At 39.1% G+C, this 27777-nt stretch overlaps 1 long non-coding RNA gene across 3 annotated transcripts in view; it reads left to right on the forward strand.

Moving 5' to 3' along the window:
- The first annotated feature begins 396 nt into the window (after positions 1-396).
- LOC139180226 (uncharacterized) overlaps positions 397-27777 on the forward strand; it is a 271671-nt gene continuing 244290 nt past the window's right edge. For all 3 annotated transcript variants that reach the window (XR_011564551.1, XR_011564552.1, XR_011564553.1), the window contains exon 1: positions 397-1027. This is a non-coding gene — a long non-coding RNA (uncharacterized lncRNA). The remainder of the gene's footprint in view (positions 1028-27777) is intronic.

The raw sequence follows: 27777 nt of genomic DNA on the forward strand, positions 1-27777 counted from the left end.
GAGATGGCTCAGAATATTATCTACGGCCCTTGAGAAGGAACTAAAGGACCTTGACTATACTTACTGACTACATTATTATTATTTGGTCTGCTTGGGGCTGTTTTCCTTTGTTTTTGCATGTTCTCATTTCTCTGAATACACTTATCCTTTGACTGAAGTTTTCCACAGACAAAGGGCAGGCAAGGACACGGAGAGGCAAGGACCATAGCGTCCTGCTCCATTTCGCGATGAACAATCTTTACTTTGAAATGTATTAAATAAAAAAGAAAAAAATGTTTGTCCAAACAGTTAGCAGGAAGAAATAGCCTGAAGCAGTTTTCTAAAGCTGTAATGCTCTTAGTAATTATTTTTTCTTGTTAAGGGTTCAGTGTGACACGGCATACAAAGGTCCTTCTCGTGTGTCATTGGAGCCAATAGAACAAGATGGAGTCCGGCTCAGAAGCAAAGTTCTTTTCTCTGATCAGAGAATGGAGAGGTGTGAGCTCGATCTAGAGGAGCGGTCCCCAACCTTTATGGCACAGGGACCAGTTTCATGGAAGACAGTTTTTCCAAGAACCAGGAGTAGGGAGGATGGTTTGGGGATGAGTCAAGGACGTTACATTTACTGTGGACTTTGCTTCTAATCCAATGCTGCTGCTAATCTGACAGGAGGTATTGATCTGTGGCCCAGAGATTGGCGACACCTGCTCCAGAGCATACGTGGACAGGTGAATTCTTTACCCAATTGTCTGCAGCCAGCCTGGAGGAGGGGGTGAGGGGGCGGAGTAACCCCCTCAGTGCAGCTGCACTTCTTATGCTCCGGATTGCAGTGGGAGACACGGCATCTCTGCACATGGTGTGGTGTCTGCTGGGCATGTGGACGCCAACTCCATCTCGACTCCAGGAGCCACTCACCAACGCCACCTTGAATGGAGGATCCATTCTCAGAGCAAGTACATGGCCACTCCCTGAGGTACTGGCGCCGCTGTTTCACACCAGGAATGCTCATCTGAAAGGCTGGGTGTGAGACCTCTGCACATATCCCCCTGTGAGTAACTGACACTAAACATAGAGGACAACAAAGTTTAGACTTTATTTTATTACCCAGGTTCTATTTTTATTTCTTGGAAATTGTTAATGAGCTTTGCCAGTGACACTTATATATTTAGTATAACTGTTTTTGCCTTTTTGTTATTAATTGACCATCTTTGCTTCTCAAAGCATAAAGCTCGTAGTGTTTTATTTTGCCTTTTTTAAAAAGACTCAGTAACTCATTTATTTTAGGATGGATTATTCTCAAAAGAGATGGTAGCTCCAGCGTGCTCTTGGGAACATCTCACCCCTTAGCATCTGCTGCTGCTGCTGCTGCTAAGTCGCTTCAGTCATGTCCGACTCTGTGGGACCCCAGAGACGGCAGCCCATCAGGCTCCCTAGTCCCTGGGATTCTCCAGGCAAGAACACTGGAGTGGGTTGCCATTTCCTTCTCCAATGCATGAAAGTGAAAAGTGAAAGTGAAGTCGCTCAGTCGTGTCCGACCCTCAGCGACCCCATGGACTGCAGCCTACCAGGCTCCTCCATCCATGGGATTTTCCAGGCAAGAGTCCTGGAGTGGGGTGCCATTGCCTTCCCTGCCTTAGCATCTAGATAAAGTTATTTACTGTGTTCTTTGTTCCCAGAGGAAATAGAAAGAGCAAGGCTATTCCTCAGATTTTGTAGATATCCTTTGGATTTCCATTTTTGTACCATCTCTGATTTCATACATCCCTGACTTTTACTGAAGTTTGGGAATCCTGCCACAGCAATGAAGCAGTAAAAATTCTGTGGTATGCATTCGCTTGGAAGGTCTTCTTTGGTCTTAAAGGACAAGTTAATTTTATCTGGTCTGTGTCCGCATCGTGTGTGACCTCTCTCTCTCCTTCTTACATCTCTGACTTCTAGTTATTGTAATGCAGAACAGTTGGGTTATCTAATATGTAAAGCATTGATAGAGAATTGGTTATTTCCCCTAACTTACAAACAGTGATTATAAAAAAATATAGAGAAATGCAAAAGAAGGTTGGAGATTTTGAGAGAGAGGGAGAGATTTTTGATGTTTGGTAAAGATGAAGATTGTGAAAGATACCCAGAATTACTATGTGTGTGGGGTTGAAGGCTATTTATGAGAATCAGAAAAATACTGATTATAAATTTATTTTGACCACTTAAACTCCAAATATTCAATGTAATTAACTAAAAAATTATTTCATTGACTCAATCAATTCAATCCATTTGTCTTAGCCTCATGCACAGAAAATGCTATTCCAAAACCCAGTTCTTCATTTCAAAGATTATGTTACAAAGAGGGCAACTGAATTAATAATATGGAAATTCTTATCAAGTAAGCTAGTCAATTTAGATTAAAAGAAGCTTTTTCTTCAGTTATCCAGAGAATGACCTTTTCTGTTTTCTTGCATGGGTACACAAGTCTGAAGAATTTTGACCTTTAGATAGATTTTATAAAGTTACTCTGTAAGTAAACTTATATATTGTGTTGCCAAGTGACAAAGTGCCTGTTATCTGCCGAAGGAGCTCAGAGCCAGAACTTGCTTCAAATTTCAGCTCAGCCACTTATTAAATATGAGCTGTGGGGCAAGTTGTTTAACTTGTAAACCTTTTATTCTTCTGTAACATGAGGATAATAAAAACAGCTACCTCATAGAACTGTGAAAATAAACAAGTAAAAAGCCCTCAGTAGAGTGGTTGGGAATTGGTTAAGTACTTATTTTAACTTTTCTTGGTTGTTGTTGCTCCCTATAAAGACATACCACAGTCAAAATGCAATAATAATAATAATAATGACATGAATGTCCCCAGAAATATAACTTAATAAACTATGTAAATATTACTCTTTGAAATTTTGTCTGAGACTAAAATTCAAATATTTAGACACTTACTTTACTTAAAAAAATTATAACACTTATAATGTTATCATAATCATTTCTCCACTTATTTTTCTTTTATTGAAAATGACTAGTTAGCTTATATGCATGTTTTCGGATAGCCTAATAAATGAATAAAAACAAATGTACTTAACAAACAGAATGGTGCATTGTTAAAAGCAATAGTACAAAAATATTTAAAAGAAGAGAATTTTAAAAAGTACCCTAAATGTCCTTGGCTTCTTATGAGATATTAAAATTTAATTTTAGAAAATACAATTAATTTAACATTATCCGTATGAAATGAAGCATATCTTTTGTTTCATTTTTTATTCATATTTTAAAGATATATAAAAAGAGTTGCTTTTAATTCTTAGTGGTGCAATGTTTGAAGGAATGTTTGTCAATTAAATTGACAACTGAAGACAAGTTTAGAGACTTTATAAGTAAAAATTTAGTGAATTGAATAATACAGTTTTAAAATGAACAAACAAATGCAGTTTGATGATAAAAGGAGCAAAATGTTTAAGAAAGTATTACCATCAAAATCTTAGATAATACATGAATATGGTATGTGTTTTATTGTATAGTTCCAAACACTAATTGCATTAAATTACAATAATCATTTACCTGCCTTGAATTTTGCAGACAATTTTTAAAACACTGAATTATTTACACTATACTCCTTAAAGCAGAAATCCATCAATGGGCAAACTCTGGGAAAGAAATTTCATTTTGGAGCTGATTGTTCATGTAAATAATAGTTTATGAATGTATCAATTTTAGAGTATTTGCTCTTGCAATCTATTACAAATATATTATAGATAATTACAAGCAGAGGCCATAGGTATCTATCATAAGATAGTCCAACAATCACTAAGAGTCTACAGGAAAAATCGTTTTCAATGATACTGTTATTTTTTAGAATTGTTTATTTGTTTATGCTGTGCTGGGTCTTCCCTGTAGCACGGGCTTTTCTCTCCTTGTGGCCTGGGGGCTACTCTTTAGTTGTGGTGCTTGGGCTTCTCGCTGTGGTGCTTCTCTTGTTGCGGAGGAAGGGCTTTAGGGCACGAAGGCTTCAGCAGTTGCTGCACACGGACTCACTAGTATTTGTGGCTCCTGGGCTCTAGGGCACAGGCTCAATAGTTATGGCGCACCGGCTAGTTGCTCTGAGGCACATGGGATCTTTCTGGATCAGGGAAGGAACCCATGTCTCCTGCATTGGCAGGGGGATTCTTCACCTCTGAGCTACCACAGAAGCCCCTCAATGATACTATTAAACTATCACGTCCTTGAAGTAAAAACATTACCATCTCCATCTCCTCTTTTTCCCTTTTTTCTTTCCTATCTTACTTTTTCTAATTCATATGCCATCTCAAAAACATTCAAGTGTTTACCTCTAAACTAAATGCTCTTGGAGAAAGTGAACTTTTGGCATCCATTCTGTTCAATCTATATTCTTTGTTTAAATGATTTGGAAGGACCTGATGTACAACAGATAGATAAACACTGGTTTATCCCACCAATGGGAAAGAAAGAATCAAAACTGTTCTCAAATAAGCTAATTTTACTGTAATTATTAATGGAATTTTTTAAGTTGAATTCACTCAATTCCTTACTACTATGAAATGCTGAAGCAGAATAATATACTGGGAAGACATGAGTTTGGATGAAAATGAGAAGAGAGGATTGAGGAGGTTGAGGCATTGACAAATCCTAGTTTCTCATCTTGACTGTGATGTTGTCTAACTGGGTGGCCTGGAGCAAGTCACCTACCTTCTCTTAGCTCTAGTTTTATAATATCACCTGTTAAGTTTGGAGGTAGGAATCCTTGATCTCAAAGAAAGCCGAGGCCAAAGAATTGATGCTTTTGGACTGTGGTGTTGGAGAAGACTCTTGAGAGTCCCTTGGTCTGCAAGGAGATCCAACCAGTCCATTCTGAAGGAGATCAGTCCTGGGTGTCCATTGGAAGGACTGATGTTGAAGCTGAAACTCCAATACTTTGGCCACCTGATGCCAAGAGCTGACTCATTGGAAAAGACCCTGATGCTGGGAGGGATTGGGGGCAGAAGAAGGGGACGACAGAGGATGAGATGGTTTGATTATATCACCAACTCAATGGACATGAGTTTGAGTAAACTCCAGGAGTTGGTGATGGACAGGGAGGCCTGACGTGCTGCAGTCCACGGGGTTACAAAGAGTCGGACACAACTGAACTGAACTGGAGAACGTTTCTAGGTAAAGATGTCAAACTATTGAAAGGAGGATAATTTACTTTGATACATGAGACCTAATGTAGCTCATTGTACTGTCTCTCTTCTCTCATTAAAGCCCCGTGAGAGCTACTAATGAGGGATCCAAGTGCTTCATTGTGTTCTACCTCCAAACTCTTCTTTGAGCCTCTTATCTTCACATGTTAATGAACAGGTACAAAGCTAAAGAAGAGAAGCAGGGAAGCATAAAATGAGAAAATGGTAGAAAAAAGAGTATGGTTAATCCATAAACTGAATAACCTGCTTTTGGACAGTCAGGAATAGACCATTCACTGTAGCTAATTGCATTCTAATTGGTTGTAGTTAGAAGAAGCTTTTTATTTTTAAACTTTTCACAAATTGGTTTTGTAAGGACTGCATATCAGGACAAGGGAGATGGATTATCATGTGCTATATATATATTTTTTGTACTAAGATCCATAGTATGTAAGGATTATTTATGGGTTATTTTTCCTTCTTTTTATTTATATTACACTTATTCAATTCAGATTACATTTTCTCTGAAGAATCGTGACCTTGTATATATATTTGAGAAATGCATTTTTTGTATATTCAGTTCAGTTCAGCACTTAGTCGTGTCTGACTCTGGGCGACCCCATGGACTGCAGCATGCCAGGCTTCCCTGTCCTTCACCAGCTCCTGGAGTTTGCTCAAACTCATGTCCATTGAGTCAGTGATGCCATCCAACCATCTCGTTCTCTGTTGTCCTCTTCTCCTCCTGCCTTCAATCTTTCCCAGCCTCAGGGTCTTTTCTTATGAGTCAGTTCGTCACATCAAGTGGCCAAAATATTGGAACTTCAGCTTCAGCATCAGTCCTTCCAATGAATATTCAGGATTGATTTATTTTAGGATGGACTGGTTTGATCTCCTTGCAGTCCACAGGACTCTCAAGAGTCTTCTCTAACACCATAGTTCAAAGCATCAATTCATTGGAACTCAGCCTTCTTTACGGTCCAACTGTCACATCCATACATGACTACTGGAAAAACCATAGCTTTGACTAGATGGACCTTTGTCGGCAAAATAATGTCTGATTTTCAACATGCTGTCTAGGTTTTTCATAGCTTTTTTTCCCAAGGAGCAAGTATCTTTTCATTTCATGGCTTCAGTCACTATCTGCAGTGATTATGGAGTCCAAGAAAATAGTTTGCCACGGTTTCCATTGTTTCCTCATCTATTTGCCATGAAGTGATGGGATCGGATGCCATAATCTTTGTTTTTTGAATGTTGAGTTTTAAGCCAGCTTTTTCACTCTCCTGTTTCATTTTCATCAAGAGGCTTTTTAGTTTCTCTTTTCTTTCTGCCATAAGGGTGATGCCATATGCATATCGGAGGTTATTGATATTTCTCCTGGCAATCTTGATTCCAGCTTGTGCTTCATCCAACCTGGCATTTTGCATGATGTACTCTGCATATAAGTTAAAGGAGCAGGGTGACAATATATATTTTTGTAGGTAGTTGTACATAAATAAATTAAAAATTAAGTAATACAAAGAGGAAAGTGGATAAAGAAAAGGGTTTGTGATTTCAGAGCATCCACTTACTAATCTAAAAGTATATTTTAAATTTAATGAGCATAAAACATGTATTATAGGTACACCAAAATAATACTATGTTTGAATCTGTTAAAATAGCAGCATATTGTAGAGTGCCTCTCATGTGGTTGGTGAATGAATGAATGCCTGGAAAAAAGAGTGAATGATGGGAGGGTCACTATATCAAAGTCATTCTAGTGACTAAACTAATGACTGACCATAAAATGTCAAGCTCCTCATTATGGAACAATGATTACTAATCATTTTAACCAACACAGATCTTGAGCTCTGAAGAATGTTGTCTACGAAACACTACTTTTTTGATAGCAACATCTTTTTCTCATTTTTAATAACAAGGACATAGAATAATGGTGCTAGAAATCATTGCACGTTAGGTTTAAATACAGATAAAGGGTACGAAGCAAAGTGGTTAATAGTGTGGGTTTGTAACGAAGAGCCATGGACTCTTAACCAGATTGCTTTGTTTAAGACCCCAGTTCATTAGCTGTGTGGCCTTAGATAAGTTTTTAAAAACTGTTCTGTGTCTCAAGTCCCCATCTGAAAAGGGGGATAATAATTGTGGTAACTTCATAATGTTGTGTTGAACAAAGGGAAAACACCTAGAATTGTGTCAAGGATGTAGTAAGCGCCCAAGAAAGACTGGTGATTCCAGTCTAAGTAATCTGAATGCTTACATGGATTATTCCCGACACTAATAGGGGCATGATATAGAATTATGCCGTATTTACAGACAAGCAAACTGAGGGCTGGTGAGATTACACATCACCTAATTTAACAAGGACTGATGCAAGTCTAGAATGAAATTCTGCTCTGTTCCTCTTGTCTCTCTCCCTTCTCCCTCCCTTCCTGTTTTCTCCTTTCTCTCTCCTTGTCTCTGTAACAGAAATTCTGATCAGCAAGAGATAACCAGTGTTGCCACATTACATTAATATAATTCCACACTGAATCAAAGGTGCCTGACACTTCAATTAGCCCATGCAACTTCATTGAAAGTGAACTTGCAATTTCTGTTTAACTCTTAGAAATATTGAACATGCCTTCAGGAACTCCATTTCTTTCAGCTCAGACACCACTGTTACAAGTGGTTTATATAAAAGCTTCCAGTTTGTAAATTCATAATTCTTGATGCTTCAATTTTAGGTAAACCGTTTAAACACTGCCATAAATCACATTATGAGGGAGGAGTAAAAAGTCTTATTGACTCTTTTTAATGGAGAGTTCTTGATTTTGTGATTTTTCAAATATTAAGAACCCTGATATTTTCATAAGTCCACATTGTGACCAACTTGAGGTACAAGGAAGAAAAGTTCTTGCAAATAATGATTTCATATCAAGTCCTGAGCATTCATTCTTTCTGTTTCTGTTTCAGAAGCAAAGAATGCCAGCACCATGGCCACTGCTAGTCCTAACGTTAACATTGAGGTTTATAATCCATTTTCTGCCTTTTCTGGCTGCTGCTGTTATTATTAAGGCGCAGGCTGGAGGGGCTCCAGGGCCACACACAGACAGCCTTCTGTGTGACAGTATCTTTTATGGAGCAGAGCAAAGAAAGTCCACACCCTCAAAAAGGGAGGGAGGCCAGAAATGAAGCGAAGCCGTAGAATACCCCTCATTATCCTAACCACCCACGGAACCAGGAAATGGCAGTTCAAGTCCTGGCTGCAGACTGGTGAAAGGAACGGCTGAATAATGGATAAGCACCGTGAAGTTAAAATATGGTGACTTGAAGAAGACGAATACTAGTTATTGTGGGTTTTTGTTTTTTTTTTTCTTTCTATCTTTCTTTTTTTCAAAGTAGAACCTGCTTATCCATGTCTCTGACTTTCAGGAATGGTACCTCATCTACCCCACCCTTACAATCGCCACTGGCTCTGTGTTTTAAGGGAACAGCCTTTGTCTTAAGGAGCGTGCCAGGTCTAACCAAGCCCACTTTCTAAACTTCCTGTCTGCTGCTCCACTACCTGCGAGGCACTTCCTTTTCCATCTTCGTTTTCCTGAGACCCTTCCCCCTCATACTGCCATCTTCCATATTGTTGGTTGCCTTCTTCCCTCTCCTCCCTTCCCGTCCCCGCCCTCACCTTGTTTGGTATGTTGCTTGGGTTTCCCCTCATTTTGGACCAGACACTTTCACTTTTCTCTTTTTAAAGTTTTTAGGTTCCCTATCCTCCTCCAGAGTTTTTCTTTGCTGAGTCAACAACATGGCCGCCCTCTCCTCCTGGGTTTCCCTCATGTCTCCCTGGGAGCAGCCTGGCCGTGCCCCGATCTCACCAAGGCGGCTGCCTTTGTAGTACAACTTGGCAGACAGCTCTCTTCTTCCTGGAACTCCTGCCAGGAGACACTGGTCTCTGAAGTTGCCCCAGGAGAACGCTCCTTGTCACTGAGTAGTACATTCAAGTGCATAGGTCACCGGGAAGGATAAGACCATAATTTAATTTATCCCCAAGCAGTCGGTGCTTCTCAAATCCCAAAGAATTAAGAGTCTAATATAGTCCTCCTGCATATTTGCATAAATAAATGAATTGATAATTGAGGGCAGTGGCAGGAGAGGATGGAAGAGTATTGAAGACCTTGCCCATTTCTCGCAGTTTTGCTGAGGGCTGGCTCTAGGCTGTGGAAAAAAAAATCCCTAACCTTGCATACCCATGCTGATTGCATTCATTAAATAGCTTGATTTTGGCTGCCACTTTCTGTAACTGTTTCTGTTACTGTCATTTTTTTTTTTTTTTGACTATAAAAATTTTAGAATATGTTTCCTGAAAAAAAATTTTTTTTAAACAGAGCCTTAAGCTTTTCAGAGTAAATGTACTACATGAAGCTACTAAATCAATCAAAGTGGCAACACAGCTTTATGGAGCATTTTTATTAGTTATATAGTTCATTTTTTCTTCCAGGTTCTATATGAGCTATGAGGTGAATTTGGAAACTTCTTCCCTTGTTCCAATAAAACAAAACAAAACAAAAATCAACTTTTTTTTTTCTTACAGAAGTAGTATATGTTCATGGAAAAATCAAACAAGCAAACAAAAAATAAAAATAAATGGTTCAGAAGAGGAGAGATGAGAAGTCAAGTCTCTCCTCCATCTTCATTCCTCAGAGCAGTGATCCTCCACTAGGGACAGTTTTGCTTCCCAGGGGACAGTTGCCAGTGGGAAACATTGGTTGTCACAGCTAGGGCAGAGGGCAGAGGGTCCAGAATTGCTGTAAAACGTTCTGCAAGGCATAGGACAGCCTCCATAGCAAAGAATCATCCGGCACACAGAGCCCTCAGTGCTTCTGTGGTGGTGTCCTGGACTAGAGTGACGGCAATTAGCTGTGTATGCATATTCTTTCAGAAAGTTAAACATTGATATGAATTTTTTTCCCCCACAAATGGACTCAATAATTCCTCTCTAATCTGCAACTTGCTTTTTCCACTTAACAGTGTCTTGGTTATTTTTCCACACTGATATGCATAAGAAAGTGAAAGTCGCTCAGTCATGTCCACCTCTTTGCAACCCTATGGGCTGTAGCCTGCCAGGCTCCTCTGTCCATGGAATACTCCAGACCAGAATACTGGAGGGCACAGCCGTTCCCTTCTCCAGGGCATCTTCCCAACCCAGGGATCGAACCCAGGTCTCCCTCATTGCAGGCGGATTTTTTTTTTTTTTTTTTTACCATCTGAGCTACCAGAGAAGCCCTTGATATGCATATAATTTACCTCTTATTGTGAACTAGCCAATCGTTGTCAATGGGCTCGTTCTATCATTTTTAAACAGCTCTCAAAGGTAGATAATTTTTTGTTGTGTTGTCTCTGCTGTTCCTTGGTTGTAAACAAACGTGCTAGGAAGGGGTTACTGAAGGAGAAACTGTGCAGAGGGCTGAATTCTGCCCTGGCACTTTTGTTTCTGCCTCACTTTAGTTTTTCTCAAAATCTGATTTAGAGGTTAAATTCACAAGGGGAGGTTGAATCAGCCTCTTTTTTACAAATCCCCTGTTCACTCCCGACTGTATCACCCAGGAGCGTGGGTGGAGGAAAGAAGAGCGACTGTTTTTTGTACGAGGCCACAGTGGAGCTTATCCAGGAGACGTTTTTAATGTCTGGCTCACAAGCCAGCAAATCAAGTCAGCTGTGGAAATGTTACACTCAGGGGGCTTGCTGTTTCTGAATTATATCCAGAACTTTTTTTTCAAGAACCTGGATTATTTGAGATATGCTAGAGATTCCGGGTGTCCCTTAGGTTAATAAAGAGACAACTACTTCAAAGCCAACCCCTCATGGTGTAAGTTTTTTTTTCTTTTCTCCCTCTGGGTGAGTTCAGTCAGTTGACATTCTCTGCCGCTTTTCTATGTTGGCTTTCATTTTGGATGAGGAAAGTGAGGTTCGTATATCTCCTGTACACCTGTGGTAGAAAGAGTGTGTGGTTCAAAACCACACAGCGTTGCTATTGAATGGTGAGGATCAAATTGATCACTTAAGGTAAATGTTATTTTTCATGACCCCAAAGAGAGGGCTGTCCCAGGGAAAATATTACATAATGATTTACACTTTGCAAGAACATAACTGGCCCCAAGAGTAGTACTTTTCCATTCTTAAACGGTAAGGACTTATCTACTTCATCTCCCTTCATGCAGCATAGAAGTTAGTTTTCTTTCAAATTAGCCTCTGCTACTTCTGTGAAAACAGCCAACGTTCATAACTGGAGGGACTTTTTAAAAAAGAAGTGACTGCTTTAAAAAAAAGAAAAACTCTTGCTTCTCACCCATAGGCATTGCAAAAGATGTAAAAACAAAATTAGAAAACTGCTTCGCATTGCCCCCTTTTAAAAATATTTTTATATGTGTTCTTATTCCTTAAAAATTTAATATCCTTTCCTCAGAGTCACTGCATTTCATCCATGACAACCAGCAGCATCCCTATATAAACAGCTTCCTGATTTTTCCATAGAGATAAAAATAAAAGAGTAAAAATGACCAACTCTCTTGTAAGGGCTCAAGTATAAACAAGATTATTTTTAAGGGCTCCCACAGAACCATCTGCCAGTAGCTGTAGATTGTAAGGAACCCATACTGGAATCATTGGATCCTAGTTAATCATTTTGCTGTGCATTCCATATCGGGCTGTCTCGTGGATGTGAAGTGAAGGGGAATAGGAAGAGGATCCGCAGGGTCCAAAAGTCAGTTATTGCTTCCTCTGCCAATGATTCACTAAGCGACTTTGAATAATTCACTCATTTCTTCCTTCTGATAAAGTTATTTGACATGAAGGAGAAGTGGCAGGGTTTTCTTATCTTCTCTGGAGCCAGAAGCAATAAAGACAGGGCCATGAGCAAGCCTGCTTTCAACTGTTTCTCCATATATCCTTTGAAACACTTATGAGAGCTCAGCTGTTGAAAGGTGACTGAAAGAGAAAGTGCCTAATTGTATCGGCAGCAGAGTGAACAGGGCAAAAGAGAGTTAACACAAAAAGACCTGTTAGCAAAGAAGAGGCGTGCATAAGAAGTTTTCTTCATGTGGCCATGAACTTTCCTTACCTTTGAACAACTTCTTGTCTTAGGTTCTTATGGCAGAAGTTTAAATGAATAGGAAGACTGTTCAGTGATGTCTAAGAAGGAACCTTGTTTTTTTTTTTTTTTTTAAATCCCTTTCCCTAGGGATTAAACTCTAAGCAGATTCTCAACTAGGGACACACAAAGCTCAGTCCAACCTACCTCACTCCAGCTTCTCGTCCTTGCTGTTTTTGTTGTCATTGTTCAGTCTATAAGTCATGTCCGACTCTTTGTAACCCCATGGACTGCAGCACGCCAGGTTTCCTTGCTGTTTTTACAAGTCTTTTCTAAATGCCTTCTCTCTCAGAGTCATTTGTGAATTATTATTATATTGCATGACAGCATTATCCAAAAATTATTTGTATTTGATGTATTTTACAACCCTTTGATGATGACCAGTTCAAGTGATGGGGTGTCCTTTTCGTAAAACTCTGTACTATAGTTTAAAAGGATGCCTTGCACGTGGTTTAGCCTCATTAAAATGAATGTCTTTAAGTCTTGGAGAATGATAAGGACTAAAAGCAAAAAGTCTAACTGCTTGCCCCGCTTCTTGCCATCATATAGCATCATCTAAAAAAAAAAAAAGGATCTCTCACTCTTCACTTGAGTGCTAAGTGAATGGAGTTCTTAACAAAACAAAGGAAAAATAGCTTCTTTGTGCAATCTGAGTCTTTAAGTTTACATGCCTAGAGAGTTGCATAAAAATAGTACAGGGCTGAAGCCTCCAGTGAAGTTATTTTTTCTAACAGAACAATTTCTGAAAATTGGAACTGAAATTATAGTTTGCACATTGTAATGCATTGAAATTCTCTTCTACTTTACTCTAAATAGCATTGTACTATATCCAGTTGTGGGGATAGAATAAAATTACCACGGGAGATTTCTGAGTATTACTCTTAAACCCAAATGCAGCTGGTTACACATGAAAACTGCATCAGTGGGGAAAAGCAAGAAAACAAGTTGACATTAGTAGAGTGCTTTGTGGGCTCTGACCTTTACTAATAGAAGGAAACACACTTCCTGTTTTTGTAAATATGTATGTGTAAGCAATATGTGCATGCATATTATATACATACACATAAATCTGTGTATTTTATATTTATCTACATTTTTATAATTTTGCTAAAGACTGTCTAGTCAAGGCTATGGTTTTTCCAGTGGTCATGTATGGATGTGAGAGTTGGACTGTGAAGAAGGCTGAGCGCTGAAGAATTGATGCTTTTGAGCTGTGGTGTTGGAGAAGACTGTTGAGAGTCCCTTGGACTGCAAGGAGATCCAACCAGTCCATTCTGAAGGAGATCAGCCCTGGGATTTCTTTGGAAGGAATGATGCTAAAGCTGAAACTCCAGTACTTTGGCCACCTCATGTGAAGAGTTGACTCATTGGAAAAGACTCTGATGCTGAGAGGGACCGGGGGCAGAAGGAGAAGGGGACGACAGAGGATGAGATGGCTGGATGGCATCACTGACTTGATGGACGTGATTCTGGGTGAACTCCGGGAGTTGGTGATGGACAGGGAGGCCTGGCGTGCTGCGATTCATGGGGTCGCAAAGAGTCGGACACGATTGAGCGACTGACCTGAACTGAAAGACAGTGTCATAAGGACATATTCTTACAACCTGTTTAAAATTAAGTGCTTTTGAACTAAAGGGAACTTAAAAAGAAATGACTTTTTTTTTTTTGCCAGACACATACCAAATATTCCATTGTCATAAGCCAGTTATGATTTATAAACATAATTACCAGTCATGTCTTGGAAAGGGAATCTAGGGGAATTCAAATTAGTTTTTAAAAATGACTCCCGATTTACTACATATACCCTGAAACTATTAGCAACTTGATTGGCTTAATAGGCAGATATCCTTGTTTCTCAAATTTTCCCACAACAATTTCTCTTTTGTTCTGTTTTTAACACCTCACTTATTTTCCTGCCCATTTATCAAAGGGAGCTAGTGTGAGTATATACTAGCTCTCTGAATGTCACACATTTTTAATATTTGGTTCATTTTGGGGTAAGCTTTCATAAGAATCTATGTTTGTATTACTTCTTGATTTACTGATGTAGCTAAAATACACTTTTCAGAGTTAATATTGCCAATTATGGACCAAATTATCAGATGCCTCCTGATCCAATGTATTTCCCTTTTATGTCTTTCGGCCAAAAGTGCATATCTTGAATTTAAGCCTGAAGAAATATCAAACAAACCCAATTTGAAGGACATTTTACAAAATAACTGGCTTATAGGCTTAAAAAGAAACACAAAAAAAGGCCAAATAACTATTCCAGACTAAAAGAACCGAAGTGACATGACCATCACATGCAATGAGTGATCCCGGCTTGGATGCTGGATTTGGGAGTGGGGGGAAAGCTATAAAGGATATTATGGGGACAGTTGGCAAAATTTTACCATGGATCATTGATTAGATCGTAATGTCAGTTAGATTTTCTAATTTTAAAAATTGCATGTGGTCTCTGTTTGGTCTATGTTGTTAAGAAATGCATACTGACATATTCAAGGGTAAAGGGACATGATGTCTGTAACTTCCTCTCATGATTTAGAAAAAATCATATCTAAATAATTTTTATAAATTCTTCTTTGTAAGTAAACTTATATACTATATCAGATCAGATCAGATCAGATCAGTCGCTCAGTCGTGTCCGACTCTTTGCGACCCCATGAATCGCAGCACGCCAGGCCTCCCTGTCCATCACCAACTCCCGGAGTTCACTGAGACTCACGTCCATTGAGTCAGTGATGCCATCCAGCCATCTCATCCTCTGTCGTCCCCTTCTCCTCCTGCCCCCAATCCCTCTCAGCATCAGAGTCTTTTCCAATGAGTCAACTCTTCACGTGAGGTGGCCAAAGTACTGGAGTTTCAGCTTTAGCATCATTCCTTCCAAAGAAACCCCAGGGCTGATCTCCTTCAGAATGGACTGGTTGGATCTCCTTGCAGTCCAAGGGACTCTCAAGAGTCTTCTCCAATACCACAGCTCAAAAGCATCAATTCTTCGGTGCTCAGCCTTCTTCACAGTCCAACTCTCACATCCATACATGACCACAGGAAAAACCATAGCCTTGACTAGACGAACCTTTGTTGGCAAAGTAATGTCTCTGCTTTTGAATATGCTATCTAGGTTGGTCATAATTTTCCTTCCAAGGAGTAAGCGTCTTTTAATTTCCTGGCTGCAGTCACAATCTGTAGTGATTTTGGAGCCCAGAAAAATAAAGTCTGACACTGTTTCCACTGTTTCCCCATCTATTTCCCATGAAGTGATAGGACCAGATGCCATGATCTTCGTTTTACATACATTTTTCCAAATTATATGAGAGAAAGTATGTGTATATGCATATATATGAGAGAGAGAGAGAGGGCAATACACAGTAAAATGGTATAAAATATATACTGGACTTTATAAATTTTATGCAACTTTTCAAAGTTTGAAATTACATCAAAACGAAAACTTAGTAAAAATAAAAAATATATCCCTTATCTTATTATGCATCTTTCTTAGGGCATAATTTACTGTTGGGGGAAATAGTAATTTTTATGTTCCTATTATTCTATTTTTGTAACTCTGTTCTTGGGGTCCACATTGCATACCAGGAGAGCACCAGCTTTTCCAAAACCTTCTTCTACAATTAACGAGGAATCTGGTGCAGTGTTAATTTTGAATAAAGTGTGTGTTGAATGATAGCACCAGCTGACGGGGAGGCATTAATGCTGTTTGATTTCATGCAGGCAAAATATATCCAGCTGTGGAGGCCTGGAAGGCCCTGGGGGGAGAAAAGTTTGAAAAGAGAAAAGTTTTATAAAACTTATACAGTCTGGAAAATAAGGAATGCTAATTACTTTTCAACAATTTTGGAAACAAAATAGTTTAGCAAAATCACTGAATTCAGCTATAAGAAGGAGTATAAGGAAATGTTAAATACATCTAATTTTTTTGGCTGCAGTGTGTTATGCTATTCTTTAACCCTTTCTCTTATTAAATGTAGTTCTTTGCATTTCATTTGTAATCCAAAGAGAAATGGTTCATCATTTTTGATACATTATGGTGTGATGACTAGAAATACATGTATGTAATTCTGTAGTTGGACATACGGAACTATATGCAAGGCATTGAACTAGATCCGAACAGACTCTAAGAATGCAAACACTAATAATATGAGGTCTGATTTTGTAAGAATGTAGTTTGGCATGTAGGGAGCAAACTGTTTAACAGCTTATGAAGAGATTAAAATTCTGTAGAATAGAGTAAGTGCTGTGATAGGCATGTAAAGCTCTGGGAACAAATAGAAGGGCATTTGGAAAGGAGTGGTTACTAGAGAAAACTCCAAGGAGAGTTTTAGATCCAGGGAGACACAAAGAGAAGGCAAAGAAGTGAGAGCGGATGTTAAGCGTTTCTTCACTTTCCATTTTTCAGACCTCTTGGAAGTTACAATCAAGGGATTTTTGGATTGTTTTATATTGCTCTATTTTCACAAAAATAGAAAATTTCTTCCTTTCCATTAGTAAAGGTGATAATCCATAAAGCATTAACTCAGCTAGTGTCACTTTGGTTTGCTACCTTTCTGCCTTTGTGGAGTTTCCAAATGTAATAGGCAGCGTTTAAGGAGCAATACTCAGAAACCTCCCGTGATAATTTTATTTCATCCCCTCTGAAGCCACTAGGCTTAACCTTTTCTGCCTCATGGCATCTACACATCCGGCTTATGAGGTCCTCTGAGGCCAGTCCAGCCACTGATTAAGTATCCACTCCCACTTTATCATAGGCCACTTCTAATTAGTCTGGCCTTTATCATGTTGGTGCTATCTGAAGGTTTCAAGGGCTAAAGTGCCACATGTACTCTGCTCATGGGCTTCACCATTGAGAATGTGCTCTGTCCTTATCTCCTTTATATTGTCTCTTCAATAGTCTCTCTCTTTTTTTGGAACTCTGGTTGAAAATATAGATGATAAACCTTATTGCTTTAATTCTTCACATCTCTTAAACTCTTTTTGATATTTTTCTTTTTCACTCTATTACCTTCAGGATAACTTTTTGGATTTATCTTCTAGTTTATTTCTCTGTAGTTGCATGTATTCTCTTTGTCCTGTTGATTGAGTTTTTAATTTCTAAAACTGCTATTTGATTCTTTTAAAAATAGCCTCTGGTTTTTTTTATAGTCTTATGTTCCTGGGTTCTATTTTTCAAGTTATTATTTTTTTAACCTCTTAATGATTGCAAACATAATTATGTAATATTATAGATCTAACAGTTCCAATATTTGAAGCCTTTTTGGTTATCTTCTGTTGTTCTTGCTTGAGTTTATCTTGTTTTACTATTTCCTTTATTGTTTGTGACTTTATTGGGAGCTCGTATTCTTTTTAACTATGGGAATTCGTTAATGTCTGGCTTGAAGTAATGTTCTTCCAAAGAGAGTTGAAATTTGCTTTTTCAGTCATCTTAGGCACACATACTCTTCAGTTCAGTTCAATTCAATCGCTCAGTCATGTCTGACTCTTTGTGACCCATGGACTGCAGCACCCCAGGCCTCCCTGTCCATCACCAACTCCTGGAGTTTGCTCAAACTCATGCCCATCGAGTTGGTGATGCCATCCAGCCATCTCATCCTGTTTTGTCCCCTTCTCCTCCTGCCTTCAATCTTTCCCAACATCAGGGTCTTTTCCAATGAGTTAGTTCTTCTCATCAGATGGCCAAAGTATTTTACCACTTCAAATAAAATTCTCTGTCAAGTGTCCTATATCACATAGATAGATGAAGTTGAACTTCAGTGGTATAAATTTCAAGATATCTTTTTTTTTTTTTTCTCTTCTATTTTGCTCTAAGATTGAGTCAGGCAAATTGCTATGTTGTCTGTTTTTTTGAGGTGGGTTTATTTTTCATTTGTCCTAAGGCTGAGTGTATGCAACTCTTTGATATCTCAGCACTATGTGGACCCTTCTCCCTATTTACTTTCCCACTTGGGCATGTATTTATTTCCTGCACCTCACACTCTATGCAGCTGCCATGGTGGAAACTCAAGGTCTTCAGGGCTCAGCACAAGCAGTCAGAGGGAAAGCTGGCCCTGGTACTTGTCTAACTTCTGGGTTTCTGCTTTCACTTTAATTTTGGCCTCTGCAGTGCTCTTTCGTGCCATCTCCTCAGGGCAATTAAAGACCTATTTTTTCCCTTAATTCAACATTTTAGTCATCTTTTTTGGCAAGGTCTTGCAGGATATCTAGTCTTTAATAGTGCCAGAAACGGAAGTTGGCTCTAAGTTTTCTCGCAGCCAACAAGAAGAGGGAAATCTAATCAATTACATGGTCACAGAGGCCAGGAAGAAAATGATTCTCAGTTCCTCTGGAGAGATACAACAGTTTTTGGCCTTGAGACCAGACAGGATTTCTCTCAGCAGCCCTTCCAGCAGGCACCATAGTCTTTCCTGTCGCTTGGATGGCAGGGTAGGTCCAGGCAGCCGTTCCATCAGGCTTCAGAACCGACATCCTTTAGAGTGCCAAATCCGGGTGGTGTTTGGTATTGAAGAGGATCCAGGAAGACAAAGTACTCTTTAAACTTTGTATTATGTTCCATAAGATAGGGCCCAAAGTGATGGAGCTATCCCAAGAGGTTTCTGAATCATCATGCCTATAATGTCAGTTTCTTAGACATGCTCAGGCAGATTGGAGTCCAGGCATGGAAGGAATTTTTTTTTTTTTTTTTTTTTACTGAGGCAATTGCAGAGTTGTCCTCTAAATGACAAAGGTGGAATGGGTCCACTCTCATGTAGTAAAACTGAGTCATAGCACCTTATAACCCTTTATATGGCCTGGTTTAACCACTCGAAAATGTCTCTAGATAAGCTGAAATCAAAGATCAAAATGTTTCCTAATTAAAGAATACCTTTTGTAATTGTTAACCATTACAAATTTTATACCTTGTTCTAGTTATATTTTAATTTAGTTTGCTGGCATACAATATATATAAACTGAAATAATGCTTACTTGGTTAGATTGATAAGAACTTAAACTTATCTTTTAAGTTAACAATAATTAATTCTATTAAAAAAATGAGAGTTTGGAATGGTACTTGGCTTCTAGCTTGTTTTCTAGAATAGTGAATCGATTATATGGCAAATGGGGTCCTAGATTTGCTTCAACTTAAATTAAAATATGTGGAAATATTAAGTAAAAAATCTACAAAGAAATGCTCGGTGAATCTCATTCTGAGAACAGCATGATAAATGTGGTTATTTAAAGCTTCTATACCTGGGAGAATTGAGAGAAAGTCAAATTTTGTTATAAAGTAAGAAAAGTTCAGTGAATTAATAATACCAATGACCAAGAAGGGATTTATGAGTTGGGGATAACTTCAGTCAAAAGAGAAATGACTTGTAACTTCAGTTGGATTTTAGTAAAGAAACAAAAGTGTGAAAGAAATTGTGTGAGTCCCCTTATCTCATATGCATAGTGAGACAGAATTCATGTTCTTAGAGAGAGTTTTCTATTATATCTTAGAGATAATTAAAAGTACTGTAAGGATTTCATGAAGTGAATTTGAAAGATTGTGCAGTAAATCATATCTGATTGATTGAAATCCCTGCTAAAGAAATAGCCAGATAGGTGATTCTGGCCACACTGTGAGTTTAGCAAAAACTCTCACCTGTCTCTGAAACTGTTGGGATCAGCAAACTTACTGAATTATACTTTTTGTCTTAATTTTTTAACCTAGCTATTGTTTTCTCTTTTGTGTAGGCATGCATAACAATGTGTATGTGTGTTAAATCCCTAAGTCATGTCTGACTCTTTTGCAACTCCGTGGACTGTCGCCCATCCCCGATTGTGGGATTTCTCAGGCAAGAATACTGGAGTGGGTGGCCATTTCCTTCTCCAGGGGATGTTCTTGACCCAGAGATTGAATCCACATTTCCTGAATTGCAGGTGGATTCTTTACCACTGAGCCACCGGAGAAGCCCGTGCATAGTAATAGCATCTTTAAATTTATAGTTGTCTGTTTTGTTTGTTTGTTTTACAGTTTCTATCATTATTTTTCTGATGTCTAACCATTTTCCACCTCCTAGACAGCTTTGCCGGAGAAGGCAATGGCAACCCACTCCAGTGCTCTTGCCTGGAAAATCCCATGGGCGGAGGAGCCTGGTAGACTGTAGTCCGTGGGGTCGCTAAGTCGGACACGACTGAGCGACTTCACTTTCATTTTTCACTTTCATGCATTGGAGAAGGAAATGGCAACCCACTCCAGTGTTCTTGCTTGGAGAATCCCAGGGACGGGGGAGCCTGGTGGGCTGCCGTCTATGGGGTCACGTAGAGTCGGACAGGACTGAAGCGACTTAGCAGTAGCAGACAACTTTGTCATAATGACATAAAGGCTACACAGTAGGCAGAGTGTACAGATCTAACCTTTGATTTGTTAGCAGGGAATTATTGTGCTTAGGTTCAGGATTTTTTTTTTTTCCCCCTCAAAAATAAGAACCTGTTTTGCCAGATAGAAGATCACGCTCTGGATCACACTGAACTCTTTCAATGTGAATCTTCAAACCTGTGAGTAAATTCTTAAGTCTACAATTTTGTCAAAATTTAGAGAAAGCACTTGAAGAATAACCATTTCCCTTTTTAACTCCATTCAGTTAGTTGGAACTGAATTAGTCTCAATAATATCTCACTAGTTTAAGGCACATTAAGAAAGAATTGTTTATCCAAAGAAGCTTTAAACTAGGATATGAGAATGTGAAAGTGAAAGTCGCTTAGTCGTGTCCAACTCTTTGTGACCCCATGGACTATACAGTCCATGGAATTCTCCAGGCCAGAATACTGAAGTGGGTAGCCTTTCCCTTCTCCAGGGGATCTTCCCAACCTGGGGATTGAACCCAGGTCTCCTGCATTACAGGCAGATTCTTTACCAGCTGAGCCCCCAGGAAAGGCCAAGAATACTGGAGCGGGTAGCCTATCCCTTCTCTAGTGGATCTTTCTGACCCAGGAGTTGAACTGGGGTCTCCTGCATTGAAGGTGGATTCTTTACCAACTGAGCTATGAGGGAAACCCAGGATATGAGAATGATCACCCACTTTAAGGGTAGGGATGGCTTTTAGTTTTGAACGTAAGTGTTTATGCTAATTTCAGAGGTGAAATAGGTGTGGCTATTGATACTGAAAAGCCAGCTTTTGTAAGTTTCACAGTGAAGTCCAATGATAATTTTAAATTGATGAAGAAAATAATGTGAGATTCTTCATTTTGAATTTAAATGTAAGTGATAAAATTTCATTGGGTAGTAACTTGTTTCCCACATTGTAATCTGATTCCCACCTCCCTCAGACTTTGGGTGTAAGGCATTCACCTGATTTATTTTCTATTTACCCATTATATTCTCCAGATTCATGACTTCACATTATTCACTTGCCTTTAGAATTTTCAGATGTTGAATGTCCGCCATCCACATAGGAAATATTATGCACAAGTGACCTTTCATGCATTGGTTCAAGTATAAATGATCTCTCTGCTGATTGGTTTAAAAGTTTTCACAAATGAACAGTTATGAAAAACCTATAGAATCCCCTTTATTGGGATGGTCTTTCTCATATTGTGAAAATCTTTTCTCTAGAGCTTGCAGTTTTGTCAGGAGGACAGAAGGTTTGCAGGGACCTGTGGAAGCTGTAGATTTTGTCTGCTCAGCATCATTTCCCACCCTCCTCTGTCTCTTCCTTCCCCATTATTAGTGATCCAGCTTGTGATGTCAATCAGAACGGCCTGTCCCCACTTCCTGGGTAAGCTCGTGGACAAGCCTAGCTACCGGAAGTGCCGAGGCTTCATTCAGAAATGTGCATGTGACTCAAGGAAAATAAATCAGTGTCTTTTCTGAGATTGACATAGGGCTTTGATGGGTGGAGGATGTCCGATTCCACTGTGATTGCTAAGCAGGGCGCGTGTGTATCTAGGGCAGAGGGACTTCACCTTGCCTCGCACACACCACACACACACAAGGAGAGCCTACCTACGATATGACAAGGAGAGATAAGCATCGCTGAAATATGGGGAAGGAGAGAGGCAGAGCTTTCCAAGCACATTTTTAAACCTCCAGATCCATCTCTTGCAAAGATAAATCCATTTCCAATTTCTAACTGCAGAGTCACTACACTCCCCTTTTCCAGAAGCCAGTTTGAGTTGGGTTTTGTTAATGTGCAAACAAAGAAGGGTCTCTGCTAATACTGTTTCTGCTGCAGCTCTTTTGTCAAGACTTGAGTGTAATTCTGCTTAAGCTCTCTTTCTCTCACTTTCTTTTCTCCTTTAGCCTGCCCAACAACCAGATAAGATATTTTGAAGTTTTTATGGTAATATGAACAAATTCGCCTGAACACAAAGAGTGATTTCACAGTGCAATTCAAACATAGATTCCGCAGTGAGAAAACGTGACGATGTATGTACTTGTCCATGGCTGTGTGTAATAACGTGGGGCGTAATGCTTTCATTTACAGCTACTGTTGTGTGCAGCTGAGAGCATCCTAGGGGTTAACCTGTGGGACAATGTAAAGAGGAGCATATATTCTTTCAAGGCACTTGTAGCCGTCATTTTGTGTTTTGAGAGTTATGAATGGAGGCATTGTTGCAAGCAGCTGTACCGTGAAGGCATTTAAGCCAGTTATTACTGCCTGTGGTGTCTGAACTCAAAATGTTGCAAACACTGAAATTATGACTTACAGAGGTGAAAAATGTAAGCTCTGTAAGATCTAGCTGCATGCCTGGCCCCGTCTCTTCATATTATCTGACAGATTCTTTTGTAATGATGAGTCTAAAACTGAGGGCTTGTGATCCCAATTAATTCAAAAGAGATGGACAGAATGTATTATACCACATGTAGTATTAACTTGGAAAGCAATGTGGTAACATGAATGTTATTTTTAATATATTTAATTATTCCCCAATACAGTGTGTTAAACCTATATTATGTGGAACATGATCTGCGGATTTAGAATATAGCAAAAGAATTTCTAAATGTTGTGTATCTGGGATGACAGTGAATTCAGTTGAATTGAATTGAAATATAGTTTGGGGAATTGGGAAATATAGTTTTACCTTTCCAGGAAGAACTCTTTGATACATTGCTAATAACTCTTTTCCTTCCTGTAAAATGACCATTTTTAATACCATCAGATCCATTGTGATGTCTGGGTTCAGTGGACTAATCTCTGCTAATGTTCTTCCTCTTCTCCTTTTACCCAAACTACCCATCACTTAGATCACACTTTTCCTCTGGTTAAGATCGATAAAAGAATTCAATTGTTGGTAGCTGTTAGTGTGTCCCATAGCACATAGGATAGTAAATTATACCCCATTTCATGTTGTTTTAGTACTTGAGCCAATTAAGTGAATGAAGTCACTCAGTGGTGTCCGACTCTTTGCGACCCCATGGACTGTAGCCCACAAGGCTCCTCTGTCCACAGGATTCTCCAGGCAAGAATACTGGAGTGGGTTGCCATTTCCTTCTCCTGGAGATCTGCCCCACCCAGGGATTGAACCCAGGTCTCCCGCATTACAGGCAGACGCTTTAACTTCTGAGCCACCAGGGAAGCCACTTAAGAGCAACTCCCAAAATATTTGCCAAAGATTAGTCAGTTGGGAAATTTCTCAGTCAGTTTACAAGTTAATAGAAGATAAGGTCTCTATTCCATTTGTGTGCAGACCATTGTCTGGATATTATTGGGTGATTTAATCAACTCAGTCTTTAGTTTAAAAGAATTTTAAAGATCATAGCTATTTTGTAAAGGAAGAAATCTAGCAAAACATTCTCATTTCACAAATACATTAGTCAGGATACTTTGGGTTGTGTGTAATGCAAACCTGACTCAGACAACCTAGAGCGAAAATTAGAATCTGGGGACCCACAGAACTCAATGTTCCAAGTGACAGAAGAGACTTTATTCAGAGCTCAGATCCCAAATTTAGGTCCAGCTTCCAGGCTCTATTTCTCGGTCTTATTTTCCTGGGTTGGGGAATCTAGTCAGGGGCTAGCAGCTCCTAACCACATGCTTCTTGGCACTTCCACCAGGAAACAGAGTCTCTCTTCCTGAAATTTCAAACAAAATCCCTGTAAGTGAGTTTTCCTGGCCCTGATTGGCCTGACTTGAGTCATGTGTCACTCCTTTGGAAATAGTCTCTGTGATTAGTGGGATCAGATTTGCTGAATGGCTTAAGGCAAGCAACTTCCAAAACTAGAGCTAAAGCAGGATCAAGCCCCACACCAGTTGTACTGCTGGAATATTCATCTCTGGTAAGAGATGCTAGGAAGTAACCAGCAAACTGTGATGATCAAGAGTGAAAGATTCCAAGAATCCTGGCCTGGTGGTCATACAGCAGCAGGAAAGCCTCATCTACAACATGATTCAAAATCATTCAGTGTGTCAACAGAGGTCTACAGACTATTATATGGATTCCTACTCTCAATATTCTGTGATGATAGAGGTGTGGAAACACAGTGATTGTGGTGGTGGTGGTGTTCAGTCAATTGGTAAGATGTACCTGACTCTTTGCAACCCCGTGGACTGCAGTACGCCAGGCTTCCCTGTCCTTCACCATCTCCTGGAGTTTGCTCAAATTCATGTCCATTGAATCGGTGATGCCATCCAACCATCTCATCCTCTGTCGTCCCCTTCTCCTGTCTTCAATCTTCCCCAGCATCAAGGTCTTTTCTAATGAGTAAGTTCTTTGTATCAGGTAGCCAAAGTATTGGAGCTTCAGCTTCAGCATCAGTCCTTCCAATGAATATTCAGGACTGGTTTCCTTTAGGATTGACTGGTTTGATCTCCTTGCAGTCCAAGGGACTCTCAGGAGTCTTCTCCAACACCACAGTTTGAAAGCATCAATTCTTCGGTGCTCAGCCTTCTCTATGATCCAACTTTCACATCTATACATGACTACTGGAAAAACCATAGCTTTGACTAGATGGACCTTTGTTGGCAAAGTGATGTCTCTACTTTTTAATATGCTGTCTAGGTTTTTTCCCAAGGAGCGAGCATCTTTTAATTTCATGGCTGCAGTCACCGTCCACATTGATTGTCTCAGTTCAGTTCAGTTGCTCAGTCGTGTCCGACTCTTTTCGACCCCATGAATCGCAGCACGCCAGGCCTCCCTGTCCATTACCAACTCCTGGAGTTTACTCAAACTCACGTCCATTGAGTCGGTGATGCCATCCAGCCATCTTATCCTCTGTCATCCCCTTCTCCTCCTGCCCCCAATCCCTCCCAGCATCAGGGTCTTTTCCAATGAGTCAGCTCTTCGCATGAGGTGGCCAGATTGTCTAGCACAGTCTTTATCAGTGTGTAGTCTGAGATATACTCTCTAAGAGACACTGGGATACCCAGGAAGAATGCAGTTTGCTGGGCCCCATCCTGGATTTGCTGAATCAGAGACTGTGAGGGTGGGGCTCGGGAATTTGCATCTTGAATATGTTTCCTTGAAACATGTCTTGCATAATAAAGCATACAATGCATACATTGTTATGTAAGCCACAATGTGGTTACATTCCAAACTTTTTTTTTTTTTTAACTATATCTCCTTCTTGGACTGTATTTGGAAATACTTTACTTTCAGACATTTTCTTTACTAAATGTGTAAAAAGGAGTCCTCACTTTACAAGTTCCAAATCAGACAAGTACACAAAGGTATATAATTGACATATTTATAAACTGTATCCACCAAAATACTCACTTGGACATGATCCATATTACATTCAACGTATGCATGTTTACATGATACCTCCTGCAAAGTAAATACAAACTGATTCTCATCACTTTAGTTCAGTGCATATCTGATATATGCATGGAAACTTACACAAACATATTCAAAACAAAGGCAGTTTTTTTTTTTTCCAAGCAAAACACCATAAGGCCATTTTTTTTCAACTCAAGTGCCAACTCATTATTTTATGCAAAAATACAGCAAGACTAATTGTAAGGGTTCTGTTCAGTTTCAGTTAGTAAGATATGTGTGTATGCTACTAAAATGTAGCTAAAGTTTTAGATTTTAATTAACAAGGGAAGAGCACTTCTGGCTTTGTTGTTCAGTTTGTGACCCTATCGTCTGTAGCCCACCAGGCTCCTTTGTCCACGGGATTTCCCAAGTGAGAAAGCTGGAGTGGGCTGCCACTTCCTTCTCCACAGAAATAATTTCTATAAAATTTTTTTATATTGACCTTCCAGTTGAGATTATAACTACTTCTAAATGATACTCTGGTCATCCACTCGGTTAGAAGGATTGTGAGGGCTGGCTAAACTTCATGGGCAAGTGGGAAGATCTGTAGAAGACTGATGAGCAAAGTTGGAAAAGCATCTTTGTGCTAGATACATTACAAAAGGACTATCGGCAAGTGTAAAAATGGTGATGTTAGTATAAGCAGGAAAATACAAACATATTTATTATTGCAAATGGCATCAAATAAAGCATGCTATTACCCACTTATATATGTTATTTACTTTTCAACTCTTCTGTGTTTTCAGAGTTTGATTGATACCTTAAGTGTTGCTCAATCAGCAACACTTGGAGCGTAAATGTAGGGTGTTGACAGCAACTATTGAAAATCCTATGAATGCTGATTATGACTTACAATTAAAAAAATACAGCATTCACTATGTTGCTGAGTTAGATCCTTGCTTTTGTCTGACAGCACAAATCCCAGGACAAATTTTTTACCAGTTTCCTAGAAACATCCTGGAGAGGACCCACCACTTCCCATGTAACTCTCACTGAAAGTCTAAGATGACTTTTGTTACCTTATTCGCAGTGCTTCTTGGAGACTGACTGCAGGCGGGGGAAAGTGACGGTCAGTATTGCTCATAGATAGAAAGCAGTGTTTGTGGAAGAATAGTGAAATTAAGATGATTACCAGAGTAAATCTGATTTTTTTTTCCATTGCACTTTTTACAATGCTATGGATTTATGAGATGTGGTATATGAGCCATTGTCTGTTTAGGAAATTGCCATAATTCTTTTATGTGCTGCCTGAGGAGAAAATAATATGAATACAGTAGTGAGACAAAATTTCCATGAACAATAGTGATTTGAAATAAAATATTAGTGGAATATAGTTTTTAAAGATAACAATAGACAGTTACTGAATATTAAGAAACAGTGTATCTTCACTATAACCAAGTATGCCAAACTATATTATAAATAATTTGCATCAGTAATTTCTTTAATCTTTAGAATAACCCTAGGAGGTAGGTTTTGCTAATGTATCTGTTTTTTATAGATGAGAAAATGAGGCATAGGGAAGTTAACCAGCTTAACTAAATTCATATATAACATCTAGGAAGTTAGGAAATTGGAATTTGAATCTAGGCTATCTGGATCCAGATCTTGCTCTTAACTAGCAAACTATAGAGTGGTTATGCATGTTTTTAATGTGTTCTAAGAAATGAAGAAATCTATTAAAATTTTCCAATATCCTTTTACAGTGAGTGCCATAGACCAAAGGAGATAACATAAACACATTAAGCAGTATACAACAGTATAGAGATTTTATGACCAAGGCTTGAAG

Source organism: Bos indicus, chromosome 27, assembly GCF_029378745.1.
Source record: "Bos indicus isolate NIAB-ARS_2022 breed Sahiwal x Tharparkar chromosome 27, NIAB-ARS_B.indTharparkar_mat_pri_1.0, whole genome shotgun sequence".
Lineage (NCBI taxonomy): Eukaryota > Metazoa > Chordata > Mammalia > Artiodactyla > Bovidae > Bos > Bos indicus.